This window comes from Aythya ferina, assembly GCF_964211825.1.
Source record: "Aythya ferina genome assembly, chromosome: 4".
NCBI lineage: Eukaryota > Metazoa > Chordata > Aves > Anseriformes > Anatidae > Aythya > Aythya ferina.
This window is the reverse complement of record NC_140300.1, coordinates 35119915-35141200: the sequence shown is the minus strand read 5'-3', so window position 1 is coordinate 35141200 and position 21286 is coordinate 35119915. Positions and strand designations below refer to the sequence as shown.

At 39.0% G+C, this 21286-nt stretch overlaps 1 long non-coding RNA gene across 1 annotated transcript; it reads right to left on the bottom strand.

Moving 5' to 3' along the window:
• Positions 1-7229: 7229 nt before the first annotated feature.
• Positions 7230-19538, bottom strand: LOC311436632. The gene is made up of 3 exons (XR_014692980.1): positions 19409-19538; positions 8001-8077; positions 7230-7577 (listed from the first exon to the last, which is right to left on the bottom strand). It is a non-coding gene; the product is annotated as an uncharacterized lncRNA (long non-coding RNA).
• Between the last annotated feature and the right edge of the window lie 1748 nt (positions 19539-21286).

The following is a 21286-nucleotide window of genomic DNA, read 5'->3' as shown; positions in this document are numbered from 1 at the left end:
GCTTATCACAGCATGAGATTGTCTGTAACTACCAGCTGTGAACTGAAGCAGTGATGAGGTGTCCAGATTCCCGTTGCTGTGACCCTCATGTGCTCAAACTACTGTACATCTGTCACTGGTCACATTGGGTGGGTAGGAAGACACAGTCTCTCTCTCAGAGAAAAGGAAGATGAGCTTGTTGGAAAGGATCACAAACAGCAACCAGACTAAGCAGTGGACAAGATTGCACCAATCACAGTGCATGTCTCACCAAAATTCAGTAACATTATTAATACATAAATAAGTAAGGTGTCTACATTAAAACTAAAGCTTAATCAAGTATGAGAAGAAAATAAAATGTTACGTTAAATCACAAGGTGTTTTTTAACATGATACTTATGCTACATATTTAGCTCTGTTTTTCTACAGGTCCCAATAGTGCAGGTAAGAATATAGTATCTATACAAGCAGTCTTGATAATGAGACCAGAAAGGGGGAGGGAGGAAATTAAAAGGAGAAACCCTGACGTGAGGTGAGAGCAAGCCACTGAAAAATACATATTATGGGAGTCTTGTATTGAATACCAAAAATTCAAAGCTTCTCTCTCTTTTTTTTTTTTTCTTTTTTTTTTTTTTTATTGAATTATAGTCCAGCCTGGTCAAAATAAGATCACTTCTGTGTGTATAGCTACTTTGTGACTACAGTTAGTATGACAGAGGCTGAGAGGCTCTGTTAGCATGGTCTTGAAAACAAACAAACAAAAAAGACAAATAATAATTGTATTTAACTCTTTTTTTATTAAGCTATTTAATCATTCAAAATTGTTTGTAATACCTTTCACTCCATCCAGCTGACTTGGTTTTGTTCTGGCATTATTTGTGCAGACTTGGAAACCTTCACAGCCTTACAAGAAGCAACAGCACTCAATCATCAGTCACACCACAGCTAAATAATAACCTAACATACTGATCTATTCTTTCCTCACTGCAAAGTGCGATAAGAAAGTACAGTCTTGCAACTTACTGCTGTTTCTCTTTTTGTGCAAGTAAAAACTGTCACCTAACTTACTCTTTGCTGACAATCCCAAAGTGTGATAGAAGTCTTTTTAGTAGAAGAGCTACATTCTTTAACAGTAAATACATGAAAGTATAAATCTGAAATCATAGACAAACTAAGAAAGTCTGTTTATGGTATCTTTGGTGTTATGTAGGAGAATTCAAGCAAATCTCCAATATATTTGAAAATACTTTGAACCTTCATATTACCAAATATGTGGTCACCATAGTGGTGACATACAGTTAATACATTATGTATCACCTCTTGGATCACTCCTCAAGTTTTTTATGTCACTATAGGTCATTTCAGCATGCTGAACAGCCCCACCATGACATCAAGGTGGACAAAACTCAGATTTCAGCCAACCAGAGGAGGGAGGGAGCAGGTTTGCTGACATAAGCAGAGATTAAATTGCTCCACATACCCCCAAATGTACCACCATCTGAAGCTCTGTTAGTAACCCCTGCACTCACCAGGACACATTTTGTAAACCTGAGCTCTGCCTTTCAATGGCAAAATTGTTACTTCAGATTCTTTTAGGATATCTGGAGCAGAGATAATATCTGCTACATTTAAAAAATATTATAGTAAACCCTCTTGTATGTTTTAAATTACTAGATCTTTTCATTTGTTTTAAAGAATTTCTGACTCTCATTTCTTTTGCCTGGAATTCTGATTTTAATTCAGTAGATCACCCATTGCTTTGATTTCATAACTATATTATTATATAATTAATACAAAGGGAGAAAACATTCTCTTTTTGAAGTAGATGGATGCTATTAGTAAGATTAAAAAAAAAAAAAAAAAGGGAGAGGAAGCTGAAAGAATAAGTCAAATTGTATGCTGGATTGCCCAAGCACCGCAATTAAAGCACATGCAAATGTTATCTTTTTAATATTGTTGTTTAACTCAATATATTAAATTTGGAGTTGTTTAATTGGTGAAGTGCTCCACAAATACAGGTCACCCTATAAATATTAAGAATCGTGGGATGGCATTGAGTTACAACTAGACAGGAATGTAGTTTTTTCCCTTTTTTTTTTTTTTTTTTTTTTGTTCTTAACGTCATGCACCCTTTGCTCATGTATGTACACTTCTGGAGAAAAAAAAAAAAAGGAGAATGTGGTCAAGACATACAAATCCATTTGAAAACAGTGAGAAGAACTATCTGTGAGAAGCACATGACCAATGCCCATGAAAGATCTTTGTCTTTGAGGTTATTTAATTAATGTGAGGTTTTACTTTGGAATCAGAAGCCTCTAAACATTTAAGCACTGTGTAAGTCTAATTGCTTGAATATTCCAATCAAGTTCACTTGAACTAACAGCAATATTAAGAAATGGAGTTTGCTAAATATGAGCATATAGATCTCATGGAGGAGAAGAAAGAAGAGTATACGCAAGTACTTCTATTGTTCCCTTTAGGTGTTTCAACATGAATCACATCTAATTTATTGAGTCTTTAAATAAAAAATACAAACAAAAGAAAGACAAAAAAAAAAAAATAGATTGTTACCTTAAAAGGAGAAAGAGTTCTAGAAATGAAACCTACATCAGAAAAAGGAACTAAAACATTACTAGTTACATGGAGGTAATGAGGATAAAGTACTAGCATCAGGTGTTCTGGAGTTTAAAACCTTCACTCTGAAGATGATAAACTAAAAATCTCAGTATCTAGAGAAGCTGCTGCCAAAAACCTGGCAACTTCAGTTGTCTTTCTTAATGTAACAACTGAGTAGCAGAGCAAAGATTTATCTGTCTTTGCCTGCTTAGCACAAGCATTCTGTGAGCATTATAAAAACATAATAGTTTTTTGCTAGGGTTTTATGAGAGCCATTTCAATATCAACTAGTACTCATCAAGGAAGAAACAGACAAATATTTCAAAAAGAAGAGTTGCTTTTGCTTAGATAAATTAGTAAGAAATTCATCAACCTTCCCTAAAATAAGTTAAAAAAAAAAAAAAAAGCTTTAAATCTACATAAAATAAAAATGAAGGTATTGTGTATCCACAGAATTACTATTTTCCTGAAGAAAAATATATTTAGAGTAAGATCTAGTTCCTTTCATGGAAAAACTGGTAACAATAAGAGATATGAATACAAACATTTTAACAGCAGTCGTGTTGCTGCAGCTGTAACAGTTGAAGGGTGTAATAGAGGAATCATTAGTAAGGAGATGCAATATCTTTTTATTAGACTAACTGACACAGCTGTAAAACACTGAGAAATCTTGGACAAAGAACATGTAGCCCAGAAGAAAAGCAAATGCAGAAATATAGTAAATCAAGCATAGATGTCCTCCTCTATGAGGACATCCTCCATTGAGGCTGCCAATACTGGAAAGTTTCACCCCAGCCAAGGATCAGACATTGCACAGCAAGGTGTGCCAATGGGAATCTAATTAAGTACAGCTGTGCCTATGTATGCTTACCACTTTAAAAGAAACATATTAGCCTATGAGAAGAGGTCATATTTCATCAGAGCTGGGACAACGAACTTCAGGGAATAAACTAGGAGAGATGTCATTCAAAGTGATTTGTTCTTCTGGAATTTTATTTATGACTGCTATACTTAAAACCACATTGAAGTGCTGGCCAAAACCAGACTTAAATTTAAATTTGGATTAACCCTGACTAAAGTTTATCCTTAAGAGCATGGCTTTGTATTTATATCTTAGACTCAAGTCAACAGTTTTCTCTCTGGTCCTATCCCTGCACTTGAGCAATGTGGAGCAAGCTAAAGTCTACTCACCTACTGAGGAAGCAAAAACAATTGCAGTGATTTATAGTCAAGCAGTCCCGTTTACTTGTAATGAAATGTAGGTGTTTATTACTGAGATAAAATTTAAAACCTTAAACTAAAGTTTATGGTCATATCCAGGAGATCAAGCATTTTGTACATTAAATCAAGATGGCATGCCACTAAAGAGTGGCCAAAACTAGGATTCATTTTGGAAGAAAAATGTGATGAAGGATCACTAGACCATCAGTTCTGTCTAACATTAGAAAAAGTGTCTCTCTGGAGTTTGTTTGCCTTTTCCTTGCTATACATGCCTTCAGCAGGAGTCAGTTCTCAGGAGTTTTCCAGAGAGCTTGACGTAAACTTAAAAACTGCCAAAATCAAAACAGATCTGTGCAAACATACAAACAACAATTTTTAGTCAGTCACATGTTCAAAACAATTAGTTAATTTCACTCTCATTACATATATATTTACATACAATAAAAAAATCCCTCCTGTTGTACAAAACAGATGTAGATTCACCTGTATAAATGCTAGCTTTATGTATGTGCTAGTATATTTGTGTACTTCTTTCTGATAAAGTTGACAGGAGAAAAAAAGAGAACAAAACTCTCTTTTTAAAGAGCCAGGCAAAAACATGTTTCTGAATATCATAATTATTTCAACCCTTATTTGTTTGAAGTGCTATTCACAAGCATTGCAGCATAATTTACATGGGAAAAAAAATGAATTGGGTTTTATCCCTCTGGAGCATATTTTCTTCACAAGTTATATATCTATAAATTGTTGAATGTAATTGAATGTGTCATCTAGTCACAACGAAGACATTGGAAATCTAAATTCAGTCTAGAAACAAAACAGGAAATCTACTAACCACCCTTTTTCATATAAGAGAGATTCCCAGATCTTTGTTAGAATATAGGCTAGAATCAGCCTCAATTTTAAGCATTATCTTCAACGTGCATTTCTACATTTCTTGTAAAAATCTTTGAAAATAGTGTTGAATAGAAACATTGTCAAGGAACAAACAAATCCTTGGGGAGGGGGTGGGCATACTAACAATAGTTTTCATGTGTATTAAGATGTAAGGAGTCAAATTTCAAACCACTTCATTAACACTAGAAGTGCTTAGAAATGGTAGAGTATTGCTTCTGAAGTTTTTAAAGTTTATTCAGGTTAAACAAAGATAGAGGGAATAAAAACTACAATATAGAACAGGGAAATAAGATGGCATTTCACAGAATCACAGAATTTCTAGGTTGGAAGAGACCTCAAGATCATCGAGTCCAACCTTTAACCTAATGCTAGCAGTCCCCACTAAACCATATCCCTAAGCTCTACATCTAAACGTCTTTTGAAGACTTCCAGGGATGGTGACTCCACCACTTCCCTGGGCAGCCTGTTCCAGTGCCTCACAACCCTTTCAGTGAAGAAGTTCTTCCTAACATCTAACCTAAAACTCCCCTGGCTCAACTTAAGCCCACTCCCCCTCGTCCTGTCACCAGGCACGTGGGAGAACAGACCAACCCCCACCTCGCTACAGCCTCCCTTGAGGTACCTATAGAGAGCGATAAGGTCGCCCCTGAGCCTCCTTTTCTCCAGGCTGAACAAGCCCAGCTCCCTCAGTCGCTCCTCGTAGGACTTGTTCTCCAGGCCCCTCACCAAAGACATTTCCATCTCTTCAAGAACATTCAAGCACCGTGGCCAGCTGTATTATTTAGACTCTCATTTTCTGAGGCTGATGTGGCCACAATGCTGAAGAAAAATGACTGTTGCAACCCATTAGATTATCACAAGTTTTGAAGATTTCATCATAAATGAAAGTGCTGTAATAAAAACCGTTTCTCTCTCCTCCCAACATAGTAGGTTTGACTAGATCACAGCTGTACTTGTTTTATTGTAATGGGCTTAAACCTGTTATGTCAGGTGAAAGAAAACAGATGATAAACTGTTGGAGCTCTGACTCTGAAAAGAACAAGACAGAGATAAAATAAGATGCTACAGAGTTCTGCCAGCTTCTGTATGTGTTACTTACACTTTCTAGTTACATGGGCAGGCAGGTACATAATTAATTTGTCCTATAATCAGCTTTGCTCTTCAGATTTACACCGAAGTTTTGAGGAGCAACAGTGTTAAGTCACACAGCTGAAATCCTTACACCAGACTTCTTTAATTAACTTCTCAGGAATATGCAAACTGAAAGAAAGGCATTGGTAACTAGAAATGGGAAGCATTTTTGTAGATAAAAAGGTTCATAAAACATTTCTATCTAGCTGCATCACTCATGAGAGCAAGGGAGATGGTCTTCAGATCTGAGTTCATTGCTGTCCAACTCTGTCAAGCTTCAGAAACATCAGTAGCAGAGAGCTGAGCTTAGTCAAAAAAAAAAAAAAAATCTTCCCTTCTAATATATGTATATAGCTCCACTAATATTAATTAAGAAATATCTGACACCCTACAAAAATTACTTCCTCTAGTCACTGGAGTTTAACCCATAAATATCTGTTTACAGTGACAAGAACAACTCGTCAATTAGTGTTACTAGCTTACGATACATACATGAACAGTCTCTCTATCAAATCACTACAGCTGTAGTAACTTTTGGATTCAAGACTACACAGAATTTGACTGACCATACAAAAAACCTTGCTTTCTAAACTTTTGAGCTATAAAAGAAGGAGTTTCTCTTTGTTACCTTTCTCTTTCCTACTGAATATGCTGCAAAATACTTAACAATGAGTTATTGCATGCATTCTCAAACTGAAGTTTTTTATGTAAATAGTCCACACAATTTATAGCATTCTTGTTTATGTAACATTCTGGCTTATTGGCATTTGTCCTATGAATATACTGTTTAGGAAATTATGCACCAAGGTTATAAAACATTGTTTTCCCAATACACTATTTAAGAAAAAAAAAAAAAGTCTTGAAAGACTTGTCTCATAAAATATTTTAAATTTAAAAACCATAGTGAATACATTCTTTCATGACGTAAGGAGCCACTAGTTTGTTATTATTGTTATTAGAGCAATGCAGATAAACATTGCAATTTTACAGCTATCCAGTGAAGTCTACAAGACTTCAGCACAGACATGAATGTTATTTATATTTCAGAGTCTTTAGCGATGCTAACCACCTTGTATTGACAGCAAGAATATCCTTGGCCTGAAGAAATGTTATCAGAGAGAGAAAAAGCAGGCAGCATTGAAGGCAGCTGGATGAGATAAATGGAATTGCCTAAGGTCACCTAACGTGTCAATGAATTCTGGCAAGGCCCAAATCCAGGGTATTTTCCCTGTATACAGCTGATCCTGAGCCCTTAGTGATGTGTCATCCCGTTGATCCTGAGCCATCACGTTGATGTATAGGAGCATTTGACCCAAATAAGCAAACAAATACAAAAACGCATGCAGATTCAGAGTCAAAAACATGACATTCTTGCTTGCATGGGAACCAGTAAAAGATGTTTTTGCACTTTGAGTCAGTCAAGCATATTTCCTTCAAATCAATTATGATTTTATTGCATATTTGTTGCAAGAACATCTTAAGTACCTGCAATAGTGTTTGAGCAGGAACACATAGCATGTAAATATCCTTAGTAAAATACCAGATATAATTCAGAAAAAATGGTATTGCATTTGGAGTGCTCTCTCTGGTTTAGAAGAGAATACTGTTTCTTCATTCACATAATGATCTTTGCTTCATCCTCAGGTCTTTCTTTGCCTGCATTCTCTCTAAAGTCTATCAAAGGCTTCAGGAAGATGAAAAGTTCCAACAGTCGTGATTCCTCCAGGAGGAGACTGAGAGGAAGAAAAGGTAGATGTTTGTACAGTAACTGAAACCAAAAGTATCAAGGCATAAAGTAATAACAACAAGAGGATTCCATATCCCAGGATAATAGGGAACTCATTTTTGCTCTGCAAGGTTGTATGTGATTTGGCACATACAGTCTTTAACGTGATTGACAAAAGATGGTATTTTATCTTCCCAACACATTAAAAACACATGTATCAGTTTTAAAAACACACAAATCATTTCCAGAAAACGGGCTAAATAATGGATGCAAAAACAGTAAATGAAGGAAGCAAAATAAGCTAAGCTAAACTTTATAGTTATTATAAACTTAAAGCATCATTACTATATGTAAATTGTGTACTAGTTTCAAAGTTTTATCTATTTTACAGTTACTGATGCAGACATCTAAAGTATCAATGCTGTGGTACCTCCAGCTCCCATTTGTTTTTGTTGTTTAGTCTATACAAAGTAGCCGTGGACTCTTCCTTTAGGTCTCAGTATGTTCCTGTAAAAATAAAAGTAATGTTCTCATTGTGACCTTTCAGTACTTAAAGGGGTCACATAAAAAAGATGGAGAAGGACTCTTTCCTTGGGTAGAGAATGATAGGAGAAGGGGGAATGGCCTTAAACTAAAAGAAGATAGATTTAGACTAGACATTAGGAAGAAATTCTTCACTCAGAGGGTGGTGAGGCACCGACACAGGCTGCCCAGAGAAGCTGTGGATGCCCCATCCCTGGAGGTGTTCAAGGCTGGATAGGGCCTTGGCCAACTGGATTTAGCGGGTGGCATCCCTGCCTATGGGAGGGGGTTGGAGTTTGATGATCTTTAAGGTGCCTTCCAACATGAGCCATTTTATGATTTTTCGTTTACTCACTCCCCTATCTAAACGCTACCAGAGATGGAAGATGTCAATTTAAATAAGGCATCTTCAGTAGTGTTTCACATTCCCCCACAGAATAGACATTTCATCATGACACTAAAGAACCCTACAGAACAACAGAGGTATTTAAATATGTAATTCTTCAGATCCTTGCTAGCATATTTAACTTGAGCAACTCTAGCAGCAATTTGAGCAATGCTAGCAGTCACGTGCTGAACAGTCTTCTAAAAGTCCTTTGGCTTCAATGACACTTAAACATATGTGTAAGGATAGAAGGAATCAGGATTTAATTAAGAGCTCAATAGACATGGAGCCAGTATTTTAAAATGTATTCTGGCCCTAAGCTTCCTTCCATCACCATTCCCCCCTCACCTCACCAAAAAAAATGTAATCCTTATGTCTGCTATTTTCCAAACATTGCATTTCCCATAGCTGATGATTTATTATGTTCTCATCATGTTATTGTTTACCTCAAATTCATAAAGGAGAGCTGCTGAACAGTATGCTACCTGAAAGACCAAATTGCATGACCACGTAACAAAGGAGTTATTACAGATAAGCATAGATAGAGTATTTTTTACATTGTAGAAGGGTCCCCAGAACAGAATGACTTGCATTTCCATCCAGGCTTTAGTGCTACAGTTGAGAAAGATAACTAATGTAATACAAACAGACATTAAGAGATCCTGAAGCAAGACAAAAAAAAAAAAAAAAAAAAAAAAAAAGGAGATTCTGCTTCACAGAATAACAATCAGCTTCTGAAAAAAAAAAAAAAGGAGATTCTGCTTCACAGAATAACAATCAGCTTCTGACCACAGTCATATGGGAAAAACATTTCCCTTTGCATATCACAGCAGCAATCACAATCTGAGGGATTAGGTTTGTAGGAGGAGTGTCTTCATCTTAATTACAATCAAAGGCTGAGCCTTCTGCAGCCTGTGTGGGACAACAGCCATTTGCTTTCAAGGAGCTGGTACATGTTGCTTTTAAGCTCTTTCCTGGACTTCCTCAGTTTGTATTGATTAGTGACTCATCGCACCAAAATTGGCTAGGATTTCAGATTATTTGGATATTTTGACTGTTGAGACATCCAGCTTCTTGAAACTCCAGCTTCTACACCTTCTAACAAAACAGAGCTGTCTAATTGTCCCCGGCACCTGTAAATACAATATCACAGTTGTCTGCAAAATAGACAACTCTATTTTAAAATCTCACCATCAGGCTCGTTTGTAGTCTAACCAATCCATGAATTCTCATTCCTCCCTGAACCTCCTGGTTTTCTCTAACCCACACTGTGCTTGTCCCCTTGTCAACCCTGCACAGACCTGTGCCCTGCAGTGCTGGGAGGCTTATCCCACTCCCAGCTTAGGACAGAAAGCAATGCTATGCTCTGAGCTCACCAAAAAACCTCACACTAAGGCAAACCTCCCCTCCTGCAACCCTTCACATGCCTGCTTTTGCTCTTGTGGGTAAAATACATGCTTTAGCCCATATTATTCATAAATACAAAACCTAGGATTTTTATACCTGTTTTTTATAATGGGTATGTTATTTCTGCAAGCCACATGCCCCTTGGCCATCTCAGCTCTGCAGCGCTCCAGCTCTGCTGTTTTTAAAACCCTTCTCCCCAGCAGCCTGGTGGAAGTGGGAGGCAGGCAGGCAGACGGATAGCTATGCAGCAGGCACTGCAGAGTGGCTTTCTGCTGCCTTGCTCTGCCCAGCACACTCAGAGTCTGCCTAAACAGAGAGTCACAAATAAACTTTTGATCTCATTCAAAGTTAGGCTGCTCCTGTTGTTTCTTTACTATGTAGCTTTTTGCTTTATTTGTGAATCTTTTGACTGGTGGAATGAAGCAGTGTGGTGTCTTGTCTGTTTACCTTTCAGACCTTGATAACCAAATAATCAAAATAAGAAACTTTGTGTTTTTTTTTTTTTTTTTTTTTTTTTTTCCCCCACAGACATCAAGAAAAATATAAATAAAGAATGATATCACTACCAGCCCATGTATAAACAGATTTCTTAATTCCTTTTAGAGACCTAATCAGCGTCAGTAAATGTTTAGCTTCCTTCCTCTAGAAGTCCTCTGTCTTAGACTGGCAACAGTATTTGTCATGTGAAACACAGCCAAGCATTTTCTTACCTTTTTAATACTTTGTCTAACCAAACAGCATTTGGGTAATATAGCTCTCTCCCAGCTGGAAAAAAACAGTTTTGGTGAACTATAAATATAGCAGCCCTTAACAGTACTTTACATTTGAGGAGCCGTACAGGCTGTGTCTAGTAAAAGAACGCCTTACATATCTCTCCCTCCTCAGACATGCTTCAAGTGACCAACTTTCAAGCAAGCCTCTGATGTATCTGATTCATTCATTGATTGGCAGAAATGTGAGAGAAACGTAGCCAGGTACGTCCCCATCTACATCTCTGAATAACAGCTACATTTCCAGATGATTTAAATGTTTCATTCTAATCCAAGTTGGTTGTTAGATTGAGTGTAAAGATAAAAAAAAAAAAAAAAAAAAAAAAAAAAAGAGAGAGAGAGAGATGAACTGCAATGCATAGAGCCAGACATAACATCTGTGTAATTTTTAAGAGCTTAGTCAAATGTAAAGAAAAAGCAAGTTATCTGTTATTCACCCAGTTATTTACAGCTGTCAGAAAGGAACATGGAGCAAAATGTATGCTTGTAAACTACTATCCTAGGGATTTATTGAAGTGCAGTGCTTTATCAGTTCTTTTGTTTGGACTGCCTGAAGACATACTAACCTTAATAACTGAGATTACAAACATGCTCAGCTTAAGTCAAGCCCCATACAAGACTACAGTGTTGTACTCTTCTTTCAAATATATCCTTGTCCAAATTACAAAGGTAAAAATCCTCTTTTAGAGTAATCTGTTACAAGAAACAAACAAGTAAAAAACCTCTAAGGAGATAAAGAGAAGTAATAATAAGGAAAGGAAAGGGAAGGGAAGGGAAGGGAAGGGAAGGGAAGGGAAGGGAAGGGAAGGGAAGGGAAGGGAAGGGAAGGGAAGGGAAGGGAAGGGAAGGGAAGGGAAGGGAAGGGAAGGGAAGGGAAGGGAAGGGAAGGGAAGGGAAGGGAAGGGAAGGGAAGGGAAGGGAAGGGAAGGGAAGGGAAGGGAAGGGAAGGGAAGGGAAGGGAAGGGAAGGGAAGGGAAGGGAAGGGAAGGGAAGGGAAGGGAAGGGAAGGGAAGGGAAGGGAAGGGAAGGGAAGGGAAGGGAAGGGAAGGGAAGGGAAGGGAAGGGAAGGGAAGGGAAGGGAAGGGAAGGGAAGGGAAGGGAAGGGAAGGGAAGGGAAGGGAAGGAAAAAGGACTTCATGTCATGATTCCTTACAAAAGCACAAACACTCCCTGTTCCTCCTGGCTCTGCTCTATAACCCTGCAGACCCATCTTTCTCAGGCTGCCCAAGAGCCATCAGTAGGGATGGGCTGCAGGTGGCTCCTCTTTTTTCGTCCCTGGGGAGAGTTTCTCTTTTTACTGTCTCCTTGTCATAACCTGCTTATAATGGAGTTGGACCCACAGCTTGCTTAGATAAGCCGTGCACACTCAGTGTGTGCCTCCTTGCTCCAACAGAGGTGTAGACTGGCTTGACATGGTCAGTTCCCATTTACGAAAAAGCCATGAGTGCTGTTCCTGGGACAATACATCCCCTTCCCTGACACTAGTCCAGGCATCCCCAGCACAGGCACATCTGCACCCCATCTGGGCAGGAGATGGCCGGAGTCCAGAGAGCTGGAAGTGGCAGCAGAAGAATTCATGACTGTCTACACCTAAGTGCACAGACCTGTTTTAAATTTGGCTATGCCACATAGCAACTCTTCTGCATCCTAAAATCCATCCAGGACTCTAAATCCTTTATTCATCAGTGTGCAAAGATACCTCCAGCCTGTTACAACCATGAGCTTGAGCTGGCTTTTAGAAGGGTGAATACAGCCAATTAAGGTATTTTTCCTTTCAGAAAAATAAGTTACCTGTGCCCACTTTCTCTTGTTTACCATTAACTGAGAAGCTCACATCTAATATATAAAACACCCAGTTAAATTTATCCTTCTTCTTTCCTGATTTCAGTATCTTGGGACTGTAAGTCCCCACAAAACTCTTCTGATCCGCTCCCTCACTGTTGGAAACAACAGTGTGAGCGATGACAGATCTTCAGGAGTCAGCTGAACATCTGTGTCACCAGCCATCACAAGCAATGTGTTGCAATGCTCTTTCCAAAGCCCTCTGAGCTTAGCACCAAAAGTTTATCTCACAACAGTACTTTGTTGCTGAGCCATTGGAATTTGAGATCGAAAAGGGCTCTTCCCCTTCATATGGAGTTCTTTAGTCAATTCAAGGAAACGGGTGCAGCTCTATGAAGCAGATGTCAGGGTATATGCCCGGAGGGCAGATATAGGTTTCAATCCCTTACTCCAGTGATTATTTTTCTATTTTTTCATTGGAGCAGGCCTTGGAGATTCACTGATCCCCTTCTCCTTGGAAAATGCTCTCATCAGCTTTGCTTGGCCCCTCAGCTTCTCGCTCCCATTCAGTGAAGGTTCAATTGGACCATGCACAAAGCAGCAGCTCCAACCTAGTGGGGGTGGATGGGTGGGGGATACAGGCTGAGGAGAGGTATGCTGAAAATATAGTACCTGATGGGTCATAAGAAAAGTCATCTTGTTATGACTAGTGTGACTGGTCTTGCTTGTGAACAGAATTCCAGGTATATCGGAATTAAGGACTGGAGCATCGGTTAAATATAAAACTATGCAATTTACAGTCCCTGAAAGTCAAATGAAACTCTTTTCAAGGTGGGTTAAAAGTCCATCATTTTTAATAAATAGAGATGTTTGTCTTTAGAGAACTGGGCTCTTGGTAACTATATTTCTCTGCTGTTTTGGTATGCATTTAGCCTGAGGCAACTGTAGGTCTCATACAGTTCACAGCAAAGTCCCCACCACTTGTTTCCACCCAGCTGTCCCCTTGGCTGTACTGGTACAAGGGCCTGGGGGATAGGGATGATGAACATATTCAAGCTAAAAACTATGTGGTCTGAAAATGGAGGTTGTTTTGATCTCACCTCACTTCTGTGATCTAGTTTCCTTACAGCCCCCAAAAGAGCAATACATGTGCTAATAATATATACGAGGGAACAAGCAGCTAAGAATGAAGGAGAAGCTTACAAAATATCCCTGGTATCATGATGCCCTGCCTAAAGAATGGGAGACCATGAAGATCAGTATTGTCTTGAGGGGTCTGCTTCAGGATGTGCCACCCGCTGTACTCACAGATGTCGAAGGTGAAGAAGCACCCAAAATTGCGGGGACCAAGCTGTGTGCGCTCCTGACTGCATGCCCTGGTTGTGGCCAGCATGGGTTCTGTCAGAGATGTCAGAGAGCTTGTTGAAGGGCTGGTACAGCACTGTCTGACTCTCATCCCTCTCCAGACAGCAAAGCAGGAAAGTGAGAAGCCTGAGAACAGAGCCAATGTTCAGACCACAGTTTTAGGGGAGAAGAAGATGCAACTGAAGAAAATCAAAATGAATTCTCCTTGGGGTTGCCAAACACTCTCTATGCAGATTCTTCTGATCTAGAAAATTTTATTCACAGATGTGAGTTTTTTAATAGTTTAGCTGCCAATTTTTTTTTTAAAGAACTCCCACAGCAATGTAGGGAAAGACTTCTGATATTAAAATAGTGTTTTTCAATTCCTAATGTTAAAAAAAAAAAAAAATCAAACCAACCAGCCAAACAACAAAACCAGTTCCTTAGATATTACACTGAATGTGACAGGACTCTGTGGAAAATTGTGCTGGCACTGAATCCTGGTGTAGGCTCTCCCACCTTTATCCAAATCAGGAGGCTGGAGAGTGGGAAGAAAATCTGAAAAATAAGCATAGAAATTCCCATACTGATTCAGAGTAGCTAACCACTTTATCCTTTCTTTCAGATAAGAGCTAATAGGAGAGGTCTCAAAAGAGAATGCAAAGAGTAAAGGTCCCCAGGGAAAGCACTGTAGATTAATGGTAGCCTTATGCTACAAAAAGTGAGGATTTCTCTCTCTCTCTCTCTCTTTAATCTTTTTTTTTTTTTTTTTTTTTTTTTCCTGCATAATGCAGATATGATTTTACATAAATGTCTGAACTTTCTCACTGCCTGTCAGATTCTATATATTGGTAATAACCTCTGAGAATGTGTTTTACATATTTATTATAATATGCAGATACATGTATGTGTTCGTGCACATATTGGGCATGTTTTTTCTGCTTTAAATTTTAGAAATTCAAGCGTTGTGTTTGTGGATTATTCTGTTTCATTATCAAAACAAACAAACAAACAACTGAAATAGCAGCACAAAGTTATTTAGAAACAGAATAGGGAAAACACCACTGAGACACACACAGGGAAAAAAGGGGGAGGGGGGGGAAGGGATTTATAATGTTATGCTGCAAATTCAAGTCACATATTTTGCAGGTAATAGAAGTATCAGTACAACTTTTTTAGCAGTGAAATAGCTCTCCCTTTACCTGCTCCTCCAGTGCACGGCCCCAGCCTGCCTTAGCCATCTCCTCTCATTATAGCAGTTTAAGATATGGATATGCTGAGCGCAGAACATTAGATATAAAATTGCCTGTATTAAAGTTACATGTCTCAAATTCAGAAGAGGGAATAGAAGTAGAAATTTAGGTGGGTCATTTCTTAGGAAGGAGTCCTCATGAAGGACTGAACTACAGCTCTTTTCTGAACAGATATCTTTGCTGGTCTTCAGCAGTAGCTGAAACCTGGCAGGTGAGTATTTTATCAGTTTGAATGTATTTAAAGACCTACTTTCTCTTAGACTGTTAAGGATTTTTACCAAAAAATCCTTTGCCAGGTTAAATATATATATATATTTTTTTGTAAGACTGGAGACCCCATTTGCCAATGTTTCATACTAATCCAACTACCATAACCGAACAGATTAGATTGGGACTCTCTTGGGGAAGTATCACAAAAAATCGCTGTTGTTCTATCTTCCTCTGTTATCTCTTACAACAATTTTCCCATGCAAACCAAAGCTGCACACAAAAAAAGAAAAAAAATAAATAAAAGAAAGAGAAAAAAGTAAACAAAAAAGAAAGAAAAAATAACAAACAAACAAGCAAAAAATGAGTTTTCTGTGCTTGAATAATTACTATCAAAAGGCCAGAACTACCAATGCAGCTCTAACAGGGCTGGCAGGAGTCATTGGTCTCTGTCTACTGGGAAGTTAATGCCAGATGAAAACTTTTCTTTATCCAAAGCTTAAATGTTTAGTTAAATCATTGCATACGTACTTTATATTACCTATTACACATAACACGAAATATTTGCCTGATTTTAATTAGACCAATGTTATTTGAGCATCACGGGGAAACTAGAATGAGATCAGAGTACAAAAAAGAACAAATACCATTTAAGCCACAACACAGTGTGGCTGTGCTGTTACTGAGACGCCTGTCAGAGTGGTAGTGTGGAAGTCTGTATTTAATGTCTTCCAGCAATTTTCACATTAAATTTGCTCACTATAAAGGAACAGTGGTAAAAAACCAACTGCTTCTAAAATGGAGCTGGACATGCTCAAAAAAGAGTAGGAGGATATCAGACTTCTGATAGCCCAGCTGATAGCTATGATACACATATGTAGCATAAGCCAACCTAGCTTTGCTGAAATCAGTAGAATTTTTAGATTCACAGTAGGAAAGAATTTACCACATACTTTTCCTAATTGCCAGGTGCCCGAAATATCCAGCAGCAACTCAGTTTCTGGACTCAGGCATCGAATGTCAAAATTTTATTCATACATTTTTACATTATGAATTAGGTACTTATGAAATATACCTAATGAGGGCAACAGCTATTTTTCTGCCTGTATTCCCTTACCTACAGGTATCTTAAAGGAGGCTGTAGTGAGGTGGGGATTGGTTTATTCTCCCACGTGCCTGGTGACAGGACAAGGGGGAATGGACTAAAGTTGTGCCAGGGGAGGTTTAGGTTGGATATTAGGAAGAACTTTACTGAAAGGGTTGTTAGGCATTGGAATAGGCTGCCCAGGGAAGTGGTTCAGGCACCATCCCTGGAGGTCTTTAAAAGACATTTAGGTGTAGAGCTTAGTGATATGGTTTAGTGGAGAACTTGTTAGTGTTAGATCAGAGGCTGGACTCGGTGATCTTGGATGTCTCTTCCAACATAGATGATTCTGTGATTCTAGGACAGGACAGTAGACTCAGTCAACCTGAGTCTACTCACCAGTAAGTAAGCTCCAGTGTGATCTCAGCCCATTTGAAGCTGACAAACACAGAAACCCTCAGTCAGTGATTGACAAATTGACTATAAATTGCCAGAAAAATATGTTCCCAGATCTACGTATATATTTGAGTGACTCTTACTCAATTTGATGTAAGATGCACTTCTGTTTTCCCCAACATGTTACAATATTTATTTTTTTCCTGTTTGAAAGTGAAGTGTTCAACCGCAATTAAGTGCTAAACCATAAAGAATTACTTTTATTAGGCTTGCTTCTTATAGAAAGCTCTTTTTTACACTGATCCATGCAAAACTTCAAAAGTAATGAGCTAGCTTGGGAACAAGAGAGGCAGTTGGCACTATATGCATTGTGTAAGAGCTAGGAGCATTTGAACTATTGACAGGTTGTCTCTTCTGCACTTTTCTCCTCTGCCTGTTTTCCTTAAAGCTCCTTCTGTGAAGACCAAAACAGCAATAGCAGTTAATGTGCTGGCATAGCCTTTGAAGAGCCCCTGAAATCTTGGGACTTTTTCTCTTCTTTGCAGAATATTCTAGCAGAATATGACTATTTGCATCCAGCAACCAGATACTTTACTGAGTATTTTGCCTTTAGAGCTGTAGTCGGAGACATGTTGGGCACCTTACATGCAGGGATGGCCCTGCAATGCTAAGGTTTAACATATAGGCACACCTTGCAAGAGTGGCCCTCTTGGAAGGTTTCACTGCCTCCAGACACAGTCATAATCCTTCCTCCCTCACAAATCAGAGAGTAAGACCACTAAGTCTGAACTGAACATAAGCTTAAAAAAAAAGATTTTAAGGTCATCATTAACCTCATGTTCATCAGCACACTAAATTGAAAACTGTAAGTCTGAGTGTTTTTTTGCTCAAGCCTGGAACTACGGCAATATTGAAGACATAAGGAGCTGTTGTCCCAGTCCATCTGTAATCCCCCCCAAACAAAGAGCCCCTCTGCCAGGAAAAATTAGACCAAACCCTAGCTCCAATTTCCTGCTTTTTTTTATTCTTCTAATGCTATAATATCATTATACTATGTTTCACATCTCTAATTTTGATTGACACAGACAAGTTTAGAAGGAAAAGCAGGACTAAGTCAAATTCGGGATCCGCTGGAGGGTCAGGACACATACGGTGACCAGCTGTAATGCAAATGCTGGGGCTGGCTGTCAGTGAGCTCATGCAGCTGGGGCTGGAGAAAGGCAGCTTTAAGGCTACCCAAAACGTCACTGTAAACAAACTCTGTTTTCCCAGGTGAATCACAGCCCTGTGGTTAGGCTCTGCTGTTGAAACACAATGGCATACACTAAAATGGGTAACTATGGCTCAGACCACAAAATCAGTGCAGCACATCCTAATTTTCCCCCACCTCCTTTATCAGGTCCAAAGTGCAGAAAACACCAGTACAGCATCCAAATGTATTGCAGTGCATTTGGTAAACTCTTGAGTAATTTATCACAAGTTTTGGTGTTACGTTTGTTTATAGAAATGGATAATGCCTGAAAGCTGGTATATTCTTTCCAGTCTTATCTGAATCATCACAAACTTCCTTAAAAGGTAAGTTTTGGAATACATGTTCATGAAGGATTTCTGCTAATTTTAAGACCCTTTTCTTTTGGGAAAGGCACTAGAACAATTTTTCTTGCTGTATTTCAATAATGCTGGATCCTTAAATTACTACAAATGTCTGAGAAGCAAACCTAGGGCAGTAGAGAATGTACATACAGATATGTAAATATACATATATTTCTTTATAACATGTTCACCTATTAAAAACAAACAATCAGCTCTTCAGAATAAAAAAATTTTTTTTTTTTTTTTTTTTTTTTTTTTAAACATATCACTTCTAATTTCCTTCAAAGAGGTTTATTTCTTCTGACAATATTGAATCAGCACAGAAGCAGAACGGCTTCTTTTACTCACAACACACTAAGCATTTTGAATTAAGTTAATGACTCCACTATGGCTTTATTTTGGTTTTGCTGTTAAGTTCAATTCACAGACTGGATCCTGCTCTTGGTTACCTTGGTGCACGACTGAGGTACAGCAGCCTGAGCCACCCAGTACCACAGAAGTACAAATGTGCTTCTGAGCAAAGCTCATGCTCAGAATATCGGTCTGTCAGGAGAGAGCCCATACATTTGGGAGTGGACTACATGTGCCTGGCTTGTTGTGATACTCTGGCTTGCTTTACTTTCAGCCACTCAGCCTCTTCCAGGCTCAGCTGGTTTCCTATCCAATTAAAATGCAATCAGTGTGACTGAAGCACTGCACAAAAAGTTGAGGAACAGCAAACCTCAGTAACGCTAGGCTGTAGTTAACTGGCACTGACTGAAAAAAGCCAATGAATCTCTGCAGTGTCAAGGGCACTGAAAGAAAAGTCATAGGGAGACACTAAGCCTCTGTCACTTTAAATGTTATTAATTCCCCAAACAAGCTCGGCTGCTGAGTGAACATTTCATTTTGAGAAATAAGCCTTGAAGGTCCGGCAGTGCAGTCTGTCTGTAGCAGCTATGCTATAGCACAGTATAAACAATCATGGCAACACCAGCCTTCAGCACCATCATAAACTATTTATCAGCAAGCTGCATTTGACTGAACAAGCACTTTTCCTTGCAGAGAGGCAGCCTCTCAAAGCACAGAGTAATTCCGCTAATGGCTTCTCCTTACCTCTGCAAAGAAAGCATGGCAAGCCTCAGGGTGATACCCGAGATGCCAGCAGGGCATGTGGGATGCCATGGCCTGTACGGCCCAGCACCATGAAATACCACCAGGCCCATTTCTGCAGGACTGCCACATAGCTGTAAGCACAATGGGTTTTCATACATCTGGCATCTGATTCTGATATTGGTTATCTCTGTGCAAATCAGAAATAACTCTGGCCAAGCCAATGGAGTTCCACTAATTTAAAACTAATTTAAAACTCAGTCTGAGTTCCCCCTCATCCTTATTTTCTGCTGATTACTGCCTTCTGTTAAGGCATAGTTTTTCTTATGAAGTAGCAGCCTGGGGTGGAGCACCCAAGCCAGCTGGTGCTTGTCTCCCCCTCTGCATCCTGCATCACCCAGAGCACCCAAGTGGGCCCACTCCCAGTGGCCTAGCCTAGCCTAGCCTAGTCTGGCCTGGTCACTCCAGCAGAGCAACTGCTGGAGTCTGCAGCCTGCAACAAGTGCCACATGGGCTGGAGACATGTATGGGGAAAGCACTGTCCCTGTCCTTGGAAAGCAGGTGGACACGTTTGGGGCAGGATGTTTTTATCCTTGCTTGCATTTCAAGATTTGAGCTGTAGAAATTCAAGGTGCCTTCACTGGGTCTGTGCTTGGACCAGCCTGGGATCTGTCTGTAATTCATCAAGAAGGAAAGCAAAAGGATGCAAAAAAAAAAAAAAAAAAGGCCTTACAGCCTAGAAAACTGCAAGGAAGGTAGGGAGGCAAAGGGAAGACTTCTCACTGAGCAGTGCAGCGTCAGTCCAGAACCACAGGGGTGTTTTGCATGTGTCTTTCAGGCTGACAGGCCATACAGAAACTGTGCTGAAGGTACTGTAAATGATTAAATCAGGGCAGCTATTTTATGCATTCTCAGAGGTGGCCTGACTGCTGGGAATTTGAAAGCAATTGCTCTCGAGTTTCTGTTCCCATCCCTGCTACCATCTCAGACCCTTATCAAGTCTGATGGTGAATTTGGGATGAGGTTTTAGCTCTTCCTTCCACCGAAAAATGCAACCAAATATTCTGTGGTTTGGTGTGATGCCAGTATACACCACATGGGTAGAAAATAAATGGCAGAAGAAGAGAAAAGCACAGAGCAAAAGGGAAAAAGGGAAAAGAGAAGGACCATATGAGCAAGCTCACTGCAGCTTGCTATTTCCTTGACAGATGGAAATAGCTTCAGCAAGTACTGTTTTGGACGGTTCATTACTGTTTTCTTTCACTAGCATTTTCTGGAATGATGCTGGTAAAGTTTTACTGGTCAGACTGGCAATATATACAATGATAATACAATAATAAACATACACAGTCATGACTCCAGAGCTGGGCTGTTGAAAGAGTAAAGCTTTAGAAACACAATGCTTTACTGAGGGCAGGCCCCTCCAATCCCAGCAAGCTTATTTATTTTTTCAAGGTCTTTTTATCATTGAGTATTAAAAACAACCCTTCTTCTCCAATGAAGGAACCACCCAGCAACACAAAGATAACCTTTCTTGTAAAGACAATGTGCAGATAGCAAGAATGCTGTTGCTATTTTTTGCTATTCTAAGATAAAGTTTTTGCTCCCAGTTAATCCATAAGAAGTCTATCTTTATTTCAATGAACTCATTCAAAGTATAAATGCCAGTAGGACCTTCCAACAGCAGTTATAGCAATAAGTCACTTTGACAACTCTCTACTGTTTCCCCTTTCTTATGAAACCAAAATAAAATTGTGTTCTAATAACTCCATATTTTGGAATCACTAGATTCTGGCTAAATTTTGCTATAGAAAGAAGTTTGTTCAAGGAAATATATGACTTGTAGGACACTGAATGGCCCTGCTTTATGTAATGCTATTT